This window comes from Saccoglossus kowalevskii, chromosome 9 (assembly GCF_978046115.1).
Source record: "Saccoglossus kowalevskii chromosome 9, keSacKowa6.1, whole genome shotgun sequence".
NCBI lineage: Eukaryota > Metazoa > Hemichordata > Enteropneusta > Harrimaniidae > Saccoglossus > Saccoglossus kowalevskii.
The window spans coordinates 35,708,429-35,720,820 of NC_140649.1; positions in this window are offsets into that span (position 1 = coordinate 35,708,429).

Consider the following 12,392-nt stretch of genomic DNA (forward strand, 5'->3'; position numbering starts at 1 on the left):
CCATCACACTTAAGTATAATTGGCTATACACTTTACATGTTTCATATATACTGCGCAGTCATGACGTCACTAACCGAATTGATGTAAGCGTAGTAATTAATGTAATTACTAGCGACGCACAAAACGCAAATCTTGACCTTGATCTGGGGGTGAGACTGTCGAGCTTAAATTAGGCACGACAACATTGCGCGTCAAGGAGAACATCAGAATGCACGCAATCACACTATGACACGTTTTCTGGTGCTATAATAAGCATTTCCCAGAAACCTGCATATTAACAAAAACAAAACAATTGGTCATGCCGAGTATGTGACAAACACATATGATCAGCGCATGCGTAGATGCCGCAGGCTTCATGGTTGACTGACGGAGAATGATACCTCAGACAAATAATAAATTTATTAAATGAAACATATTTGACTAGGAATAAAGACAGGTTTTTTTAATAAAAATAGGGGCATGTAACTGGTAGTTAACGCAACCCTAAAAAAAGAAACCAACCTGCGCTAGATTTAAATTTTGCGAATATTTTAATCAACGCCCTGATCCACAAAAAATACGACAATTTATATTATGACCTTGACTTTCAACCCAAAATTGTAACCATGTCATACGAGTTGTACATGAAAACATTATTTAGTGAAAGTCTAAAGATGATAATCATTCAATCGCCTATTTTGTATATTTAATGGCATGCAATCAATATATACCACGTTTTGGTTTCAGCTTTTCGTTAGATGACTTTTGCTGGTTGTCGTCGATTTTTGTAGCATTAACTTCCGTCGCCTGTATCTTATTTTCATGTAGTGTTTTCCAAGCTTTGATGTCGTTTGCTGGATTCCTATTTTGTCTTTCCTGTTTTTTTCTGTTTTTGTTGTTGTTGTTGTTTTGCGTTAACGTTGAATTGACAGGTCAGGTCAGGTCAAAACTCGCTCGTTCAACAGTTAGCTTTCAATTAGCTTTAACAAATGACATCAGTGATCCGCCAGACAGTAAACTTTCAGTTTCGTCATGAGCGTCATCTTAAAAAACTGTTACAAGTTGGACATATAAGATGCAATAGACTCCATGTCGTCTTCAGCATCAGACAACTCGGAGCAATTATCGTTATCATTAAAACAATTATATCCTTTGGTTCCCCTGAAAATTCAAAAGCGGATATTCAAAACCCCGTGCCTTTATCTTGACGACAGCCATTTTCATCACTCCTGTGTCAGGTTTACATCGGCGTGCAGAAACGTCGCTCGTCGATTTCCCGGGACAGGAGAATGGTCACGAAAAAACACTAGGCATGGAAAAGGGGAGGAATTCTTACATTTTTTTTGCCAGTAGCAGGTTCACTTGGCATTGTAGATTGACCAGTGCAGGTAGCATTTGTGTCACAAACAAGTTCGTCTATTTCAATGGGTTGCCATGGTGACGGTTTGTGTTTCTCAATTAACTTGTGTCTATCTTGGCTAACGTTCACCCGGTCAGGTATAGGTGTACTCAGAGCGTTTTTTTTCTTTTGCATGACAGACGAAATGTTCATGTCTATACTTTCGTTGATTGATGACATGTCGTGATTTCCCGTTAGTCTTGTAAACTGTGTATCATGTGATGAACTCATTATGGCGGTCTCCGTAGAATGATAGATATTTTATTGACAACACTATCAAAGCAGTATGATATCAAAAAAATAAAACTAAGGTATGAAATAAAAGCTTAAATATTTCCGGGGGAAAAGGCATAACGGGAATTTGAACATTATTAAGAAAGATTATTATTATTATTATTATTACAAAACGCTTCAGCGTGGTATTAGGAGTTTGTTTTCAGGGGTGGGTGATACCAAGGTGGAAAATGGATGCAAATATGGGGTTAATTCCTGGAATTGCAATATAGAGGGTTCAGGCTGAAATACAATATATAGTGTTTTCATGTTTCGTCTGATATTTCTGTGGTATTCTGCTGCTGTAAATAATGCACGATATGTTCCGAAATTTAGTGTGTTGTGTGCATTCCAGGGTTATTCGTTTTTTGCTGAAAACAACCATATTTTTTAATGGCAGAGTCAAATAGTTTCACTCCCACTGGGAAATCTGCATTGTTGCTTGAATGGGAGCTAATTAAACGCTTTTTCCAGACCGGCGAAATAGTATGCAACGGCCAATTTTAACAGCCTGTCATGTAATTTTACTCTGAATGTCAACATGAAAAGAGGCTCGTCCATTTTACGCTGGAATTATTGGGAGTAGAATATATGAGGGATAGTATAAACAGAGATGTGTATACTGAAAAGTAATATCTATCCTTTTTGCATCGCTAAGTATTTCTGCTTCAGTATATTGGTTTTAAAATGTTGAATTTGCAAGGTATTCTATGTGTGTTTTTACCGAAACTCCCCTATTGATGGAATGAACATGCCGTGCTACAGCGGTACTCCACTGACAGGATGACTTACATCGTCAGCGGTCGTCGCTGAGCTGCACGCTACAACTTCGCTTGTGATGTTGCTTGTTAGCCGTGGATTGAATGAATCTTGATTACCGGTTAAAATGTTGCTCATTTGGCGCTGGTTATCTTTATTTGGAACTGGGTAACGTCGCAACGTCGCCAGCAGAAACCTTCTAATACTTTGATGTTGATGGTTGCGTCTCCATGGCAATCGCTAATTTTACTGCGGGCGGATCTTATGAGAGCCCATCGGGGTTTATACAACTCGGTTTCCAGGTGGTCAACATTAATGATGTACATGCCAAAAATGTTGCTGAACAATTTAAACCGCACAAAAATAGCGGACAAAAATGCGTTTACAAAATAAAAATAGTTCGGTAGCCAATGGAAATGCCATGTTCATTTGCATATCGACCATGAAAATACCGAAACATTATTGCAAGGGTGCTATACAAATTAATTTTAGTCAAAATAATTGACCGCCTAAAGTACCATTACTATTGTTCAAATTTCATTCCCCTCGGCAAGTATATTCATGTATCCCAAGGGAAAATTATCGTACTTCTAAATATTGTTTATTTTTGATATGACTACTTTGTTTGCTCTCAGACCGCATTTGCATATGGGGTGTGGTAATACCGATTTTCAAGTTCTCTCAAATGTAGTATTCCATATGATGTACACATAATATGTCAAAAATGTTGCTGAACGATTTTGCCAATGAAAACAAACCGGTAGGCTGGTTTGTGATCCACTCCGCTCAACAAACAAGCATTATGTTTTCGGCTGTTGCCATGGTAGGACATGAACGTGAAGCTAACATCGGTTTATAACTAAAACCGGGCGCCGTATACGAAGTTCGCAAAAAAACATTCAGTCTTTAGAAGTCACTTTATTTTATTGCTAGGACGTATTCTGTCGTTAAATGTATTATTTCCAACCGTTTTGCTTTAGTATTTTCAATATTGAAGGCAGCATTTACATTTCATTCAAAGTTCAAAGTTGCGTTGAGATTATGTTGATACAGTTGGCGCCGGTGATCTCTTACCAGTGTGTAACATAGAGGAAAATAAAAGGCATGATCATTTGAACACTGCTATTACAAGACTGGTAGAAGGTAATAAATTTGGGGCGAAAGTATTAAAAAACAGTTTTTGCCATGGTAGCTGTGGGCCAGGATTGTTTTTCCAATTAGTGACAGCACGATCTGCCTGTCAAGTATGAACAAAATTAGCCAAGCCCAAAAAAATACACAGGAGTTAAAAGCCTCTGCTGGCGAAAAGTTGCCCCAATGTTGGTGTAAATTTTCTCGGTGATGAAAATAGACATAAAAAATAGTAAATTGTTGCCCACGCTCAAGCTCAGTAGAATGACCTACGTCCGTGCTTTTTAATCATAGAAATGTAGGGTGTGATACATTTGGCGCGAAAGTATTCAAAACATCAGTTTTTGGCTGTTGTCATGGAAACAGTGGTCAGGATTTGTTTTCCGATTTTACAAATAGTATCTTTGTGCCCACACTCAATCTGAGTAGAATGGGCTATGTCTGAAGTGTTTTATCCTAAATTTGTAAGAAGCTATCCAAAAATCATTTTTTTGGCTGTTGCTATGGCAACAGTTGGAACATTTTTTCTCAGATTGTTCCTAATAACTAGGGTGAAGGTGTGAGCGAAATCGGCCAAGCCAAAACAATCACAGAAGAATTAATACGTGCAAAATACTGGAAATCACACATACAGACACACAAAAGCGATTTTAAGGGCAATCCTAGTGGAGATTACCATGTTCATTTGCATATTGACCGTGAAAATACCATAAGCCCTATTGCATGGATGATATGCAAATTAGTTTTAGTCAAAATAAGTGACTGCCTAGAAGTACGATTACTGTTGTTCAAATTTCATTTCACTCGGCATGTATATTCATGTACCCAAGTGTAAAATATCGTACTTCTAAATATTGTTTATGTCTGCTATGTTTCGAAAAACGCTACTACTTTGTTTGCTCCCAGACTTCATTTGCATATGGGGTGTGGAAATACCGATTTTGATTTCCGGGACGAATCAAAATAAACTGCAGTACATATGTAATAACGTGGAATAATTAATTTTCACTGTAAACATTTTTCCACTAAAATAAATTCCAGTGAAAATGCAATTTCACTCATACTCCCTGAGACTTGACACAGCACAGTGAAAACTGGATTCAAACGTAATGCTTGAAAACTTTTCATCGAACATAAAGTGAAACTCTAGGTGTATTCACGAGAGTTGGAAATGAACAAATTATATGACACCCAACCCCACCACTCCATACACAATGTAAACTACACCCCAAAAGATATTTTCACCATGTGTGTTGTATTTGACTTCAGGAGAAATTGAAATAAATTATATGACAACGAATTTAGTTTTAATTTCCGCCTCTAGTTCAGCACTGATTAAATGAACTACCTCAACTTTATGCCAACTTGAAAGTATTCAATGCCTACATTCAGTGACTTCAGAATCTATGTTTCAATCCCAGGAATTTCACCTGCTATTAATTGCATGTTTGTTATTTTCTATTGCAATGTCAATTCCTTGCGATTACTCGGAACAAAAAGCTGTAACCACAGACCGTCTAGATGTTGTAACTACATACTGGTGTAAGCATCAGTTAGGCAGGCTTGAACTATGCATGTGAAGCTAGCTGAGTGGTATGTCCAATCATATAGATTTCTCATTGTTTGCTTACTATTTGCTGCAAGTGCAACAAAAATCAATATAAAAATGTTACCCTCACAGCATTCTACAGGTTACTTGTTATTATTATTATTTAGCAAAGTACACACATTTTTCTACGTACTTTGCTAATTTGACGTTAGGAAGTTTATTATCTGAACTCATGAATTTGTTGTTTTTCGTCGGAACAGTGCGTTGTCTAAAAGTAAATTTCTTTGCTGTTCCTACTTTTTTGTCTGACATTACAAAATTTATCTCAGGAGAAATTCTTTTCTCAGTCGGAGTTTTAGGTTTGGTGTGTCTACCCATTTCAATTTTGAGACATTGATTGCAGAGTTCAAATTTACTAAACTGTTTTTCCATTTAGATGCTTTCGGTATCAACCAGGTATTTTTCCAATTTTGCCTATTATTTTTAATGCACGGCTAAACCATGTGGCCCTGGAACATGAATTGACTACAGGTTTAATACGTAAACTGGTAGTATTTGTTTTTTTAGGGAAATATAGTGGTTGAATTTTAAACAAATGTTGAAAAAAATACCGAATTAAAAACAACTGAAAAATTATATAACCATAATATTGCTTTTTGTTGATGTTGGGATCCAAGCTATAAGCTTCGGTCGTTGGGTGATTGTCGTTCGCCACACAAACCTAAACAACAGTGCCTAAACAAACGCCAGAATGCTGTGTTCTCCGTATTGTGACTTTGAAATATATTGCGAACCTCCAACAAAGAAAACATGATCTGTAAGTTCAACTTGTGACCAACTAGATGAGACTTAGGGATTGAAGGACAAAAAAATTAAAAAAAAAACTACGAGTCACAGGCAAAAATGTATGCCACCAATAACAACCGGTGAATGTGCAACCAGGTAATCGTCATCTGATTCAAAGAACACGGGAGAACGCAGAATTCGGCGACGATGTATTGTATTGTATGGTATTGTAATTCTCCACTATGGGTAAATAAATTACAGGATATGATGAAGGTAATTTCGAAAGCTGTAGATTTGTGCCGAGTGTACACCAACCACTGTATGAGAGCGACGGCGTGCACAGTTTTGCATTCGGCCGGAGTTGAGACAAGGCATATCATGGACGTGTCACAAAAACGATGCGGGAATCCGATCTTACACCATCAAACTTACCCCAGAACAACGTCAAAACTTGTCAAGCATACTGTCACATAACTGTCTTTGGTTATACCAAAGATGTCACCGTACATACACCGCGTCCCGCCGCGTCTCTGTGAACCACGGGCGCTCGGAACGTTTCGTGGATAATAAAAAATGATCTAAAGTGGGATCGGCATAGTTAGTCAGTCGCTGGTAGGTCATGTCATTTTTTATTATCCAGGAAACGTTCCGAGCGCCTGTGGGTGAACCAAGTACCGATGAACGTCAAATATCCACAGTTACAAGTGGTATGATGAGTCACAAAACTGGTTTGTTTCACTACTGTACTTTGAAAGGGCATATTACAATCCAAATTGTACAAAAACCGGAATGAAAACGTGGAAATTTGTTTTAATGATCCAAACTGTACACGACCCTGCATTTCAAATGGCGTTGACGCAGTCAGTAAAAGGTCAGAAAGGTCATATTTTGTTATGCTAATTTTTGTGTTTACGCTGCTATATCGACTGGATACCTTTCGATTTCACGCGGAATAAAAATTTGTATGTATACAATTTGAACTGTGTTATGTATGTAATTTTTGTATGCATTCAGTGTACAACTACATACTATTCTTTTAAATATTCATGTTCAAGGGCCATAATCATGATCTTATAGTAGATGCAAGTTAACTAGTTTTTTACTAACTAAAATAGCAGCAATGGGATGTACAGTAATGTGTAATCCAATCTGAAGAAAACATGACATAATTGGAGGTTAAGTAAGAATGTTGCTGTATTCTAATGCAATAAACGAAGACTGACAATTCCCAACACCCATTAGCATTTAGTTCTGCTAATTTTTAACAAATCCAAAATCACTCTCAAAATCACTGATTTGGGCAAAGTAACTACTAAATTTACACTGATTCAGTTATTGGTATTGCCATGTTTATATATATGCTTTTTGTGGAATTTATGTTGTCAACATGGTGAAACAGACAGAGTTTGATCAGCTGAAGAAGTCCATGGAAAGTGTTGCAAAGCAGGAAGACTTGGATGGGGCAATCAAGTCTCTGGAATATATAACTTGGCAACTAGATGATATGCAGAAAAGTAACATGTACTAACAAGAGACTGTGAAGATGCTGCTTGCCAAAATAGTGAAATTAGAAGAGGTAAACGTGAAAAAAGAAAAAAAGAATTCTGCAGCTGGAAACACGTGTTGATGAGCTTGAACAATACAGCAAAATCCAGAATGTAATCATATCTGGCCTACCAGTTTTACCATTTCAGAAGAGGTTCAGTGCTACTGAGGTTGTTACAGACAAAAGCTATGCTGAGGTAGCAATAAATGACACCAAAGCTCCCATGGCGAGGAGGAGGAATGATGTGTGACAAGCTCGGTGGAAGAACAGGTTCTGAATTTCTTCAAAAAGAATCTACATGTACATGTTAAACCTAATGAGATTGACGCTGTCAACATCCTACCTCGGAAGTCAGGAAAGAAGGACATCTTGGTGCGTTTTGTCTCAAGGCGCAGTAAGGCAAGAATCATGAGTAGTAAGAAGAAGGTAAAGGTAATGACATCTATATCAATGAACATATAACTAACAGAACAGCACTGATCTTCAAGTGATCTGGAACTACCCAGGCAACCTGGACTCGGAATTGTAAAGTTTATATAAAAACCCTTGGAGAACAGGGAAAAGTGCTTAATATCACCTCTATGGCTGATTTCCAGGCACATTGTTTGTGTTAATATTTTGCTTGAAAAAGGTTAAATATGTAAATAACGGGTGATAGACAAATTACTTATAATTTGCATAACAATTCACTTAGTAAGAAGTTTGCTAAAGCTCATTAATGCTAATTAAAATGGCTGTAACAGTTCCAAATTTACATGTATTATCGTTTTGTAAAAAGTTAAATATAGCGCATAATATGGAGATCCCGTCATTTCATTTTTTCACCATGTTTCTTTTTTATTATTTATGTACAGCCTTGCTAAATCTTGCTAAGCATTCAAAAAATAGAATGTTTGCACCTGTTATCTATATTTTAAAATCGTCTTTTGAGTATGTTCCACTATTCACAATTCTACAAAGTTTTAACAGTCTATAGCCAAGACTGTTTGGATAATAAAAAGCAAAAAAAAAATTCACTCCCAAGTGCCCACAAACCTGCATCTCTACCTTAACTCAGATCTAATGAGTATAAGTCATGGCGTTCCGCAAGGTTCAATTCTTGCAGGTATACACATCACTATGAACTTGACCAAATATGATTGTTTCAATAATACTGTAGATCAGTACGTCATTGAAACGTATGTGGTGATATTTCGAAACCATGGAAACCATCCATCTTTTCACGCTTTTACGGGTTGTATACAATGTAAGTTATATTGACTCGAACACCGTGATGACTCGTTAAACAGTTTCAATTCCCATGCCTATAATGCAGAATAATTCCCATTTCATTATCAGTGTGTCCATCTTTCAATATGGGGACGTATTCAAATGCTAGTTTCTGTTTTCTTTTTTTCACAGCTTATTTGATGATGACATCATTTACGGTCAACACGTACACGTTTGCAGTACAAAAAGAAAACTGAAGTATGCATGCTATACAATGTTGTATTGTTACACATTCTGTGTCGAATCTATAAACAGTAAGTCTCTGTCATGTGACGGGTAAACACGTCATCCCTATTTGCACTGTCTCTCTCTCTGGGATTATGACCTATTCTGACCTGTTCATTTATCATGTGGTCATAGCAATTATATAAGACACTACGGACCACTCGTACTGTGATTGAGATACCGTTTGCGGTTCGTTGTGTCGTTACCCAGAATGCATCGACATTTAATCCGAATAAAACTGCATTGTTTTTTGTTCTTTTGTTAAAAATATGTGGTTTTTATTGAGTGCCGTCTGAAAGGGAAATACATTATTTAAATTTGTTCTATTAAAAAGGTCTGATATAGACACCACATAGCTACACTGTAAATCAGGGAAGCATTTTCAAATTGATGGTTTTATAAATAGAACACACTTTTTAATTGAAAATACGTGCACTTTATTATCATACATCTGTATTTTCAAGCATACTAGTGTTCTAGTATTTTTCGAGAAGATTTGTATAGTGCCAATTAAACACATTTTGATGAACATTAACCATAATTAAAAGAACAAAAACACAAAAGTACATGTTCTCAAGATAAAACATAGGGACATGAACGTTTCATAAATGTGTTTATTGATAGTATATTTATGGAATAATGTAACAAACTTCATGCCACCTGCACTAATTGGTTTAGTGACAAAACACTTGTCTAAAATGTGGTAAAAAGCGCCCGAGTCAACATCTGTGTTCCGGCTTTTTATTTGAAACGACCTATTTCATTTCATCGTGTGCCGAATGGCATGATAACTATTTACCTAAAATTTATGCATTTAAAGGAAATTTTCATACTGCTAGAATTCCTTGAGACAGTTTGATTCGTGTTACCGGTGATGAGCATAATTTCATGTCCGCAATACATGTGTGTTTCATTAATTTACCTTATAAAAAATATTTGTCTGAATCACATATTGAATCCTTGAACATATAACAATTTGATACGTAAATGAATGAATGAATGAATAATGTGTATAGATGCAAGTTATTGAATGAGATTGAAATACAGCATGTTTATTTTTTAAAGATTTGCTTCTTATGTTCCACTATTTATTCTGTGTAGTCGCGTTTATTCGTATCAAAGAAGAACAAGTTTTAAAATGTTATTGTTTGTTCCGGTATAAAATCACCTGATCTGAAGTATCACGTTAACTAATGTTTTTATACAGTTTCACGAAAGGTTTGAATTTCAGTAATAAGTATTTATTAATACTTATTTGCTTGAATATGTGATTTGTTTACAAAATGTGTGTAGAACGAACCTATAAACAAAGAATGTGTTATGCAAAACACTTCTGACATATTTTAAATGAAAAACACCTATGATTGGGTATGTTATTTTCACTTCTCAATCACATATCAAGGAAATATTGTGCATATATAGACGTTTCTAGTATATATTTGTATATAGTCAATGTATACTGTAACATATTAAGCGATAAAACAATGTTATGTAATCAATTGACATTAAGTTACCATAATATAAATATATGATATATTGGTCCTAAACTTTTTTATGAGTACAAAAAATATTGATGATATATACATATATAGTTTTTAATGTTATTTTACCATTATATAAAAATGTGGTGCGTAGAAATGCATATGAAGTAATTGTTGTGAATAATGAATATTTGTAAACAAAATATAATCATATAAAATACGACATATATACTAATGGACAAACGAAACCCGTAGCTTTTGACAGTTACCCTCCGTAATTATTTCCTCTGCCAGTACTACACTCCAACTCAAAATAACAGTAGCTAAAATAACTATTGTATATATGTACAAACAATTGTTTGATTTAGATTCGGATCTTGTTCATAGCCCCGCAGATGTATTTAACGTTATGCTAGTCTCTCCAAACATGAACCGACATTGTAATATTCGTACATACGCACTACGAAAGTCTTTTTTGTAGGCGTAAAGAACAGGGTTAACCGCCGAGTTGGAAAACCCGAGCCATAAAAACACTTCCACAGCCTGCAATGGCACACAGGAACAAAGTGAGTTCGTCAGCATTGCAGCAAAGAACGGCATCCAAAAAATCATTAGAACTATTATAATCAATACCATCGTTTTTATTACTTTAATTTCACCAGGCTGCAAGAAACGCTCGTGACCTTGGACATGTGTTCCGGTTTCGCTGTTTGCGGTAACAGGTGCGTCAACTCGAAAACGTTGCTTTCGCAGCACTTTTAAAATGTAGTAATTGTTATATAAAATATTCAACAGTGGCAGCAAGTTTAACAGCATTCCGATGACAACGTATACGGTCACTACCGGGAAACACAGCGGGTGAACGTTCTCATTAATCCCGTGGTCTTGCTGCCATCGCCCGATCGTGGGCAGCACTGCATACATAGCGGATGTTGCCCATGACACAACGATTGAAATTAGTACACGAACAGGGGTGACCAGTGAATGATAATGTAACGGGTACTTTATATATAAGTATTTATCCGAACAAAGCAGCATGGTACTGAAAATTGATTCATGACATAGCAACACAAGGACACTTTGGTAAAAGCTACAAGCTGCGTGGCTGTAAGGCCAATGATCACCCACGCGAAAAACGATAGCTATTGGCATGACAACTATGCCCATCAGAATGTCACACACGACCATGTTGAAAATAAATATGTTGGTCTGAGATCGACGCAGTTTTGTAAATAAAAGCAGAGAAAGCAACGTCACGACGTTGTTTGTTATCACAAAAAACGTAATAAAACATTGTAGAGCGATCCAAATAGTTGAGCCCGTGTCCAGAACGTGTTCATCTGAAAGCCAGCTGGGGTTAACAGTTGAGTTATTCATATTTGTGTCAAGCGCTATTCAATTGACTCGTGGTTCGACTCACTTGTTAACGACGACTGTGATTAATTGATCAATATGGGACACATGTACGCGTGTTCATTTCCGACTACGTTCGTCTTCTCATTTTCTGCTTCCCGATAATTACACAAAAACGACGTGTAGAGTCAACCATGCTGCCTACCAGATCAATGAAAAAAAAGGTCACCACACACTAAATTCAGTTGTATCAGCCGTAATCATTTGAATATTATTGAATATGTACGCATGTTTGTAACTTAATAATGTGCGACTCGTGACTATATTCTACACCTGTAAGACAAAACAGATATATATTAGCATTAGACAGAATGGTTCTCCGATACGGCATGAATTATTTACACCTTGTGAGATCACCTGGGAGCCTTATAATATGAATTATTGCACAGAAATCTTGTTTTACCCTATGTGTGTAAATACTGTAGTGAAACGGCTGCACAATAATAAAAAACAACAATTTGGCTTCTCGATGACTTCTACCAATATCAACACTCATAAACAAGGTCAAACATGTTTCTAAAACATTAACAATAGATACCAATACATGTGTGATGGTACGTTGTGTTTATTAATAGCATCGCG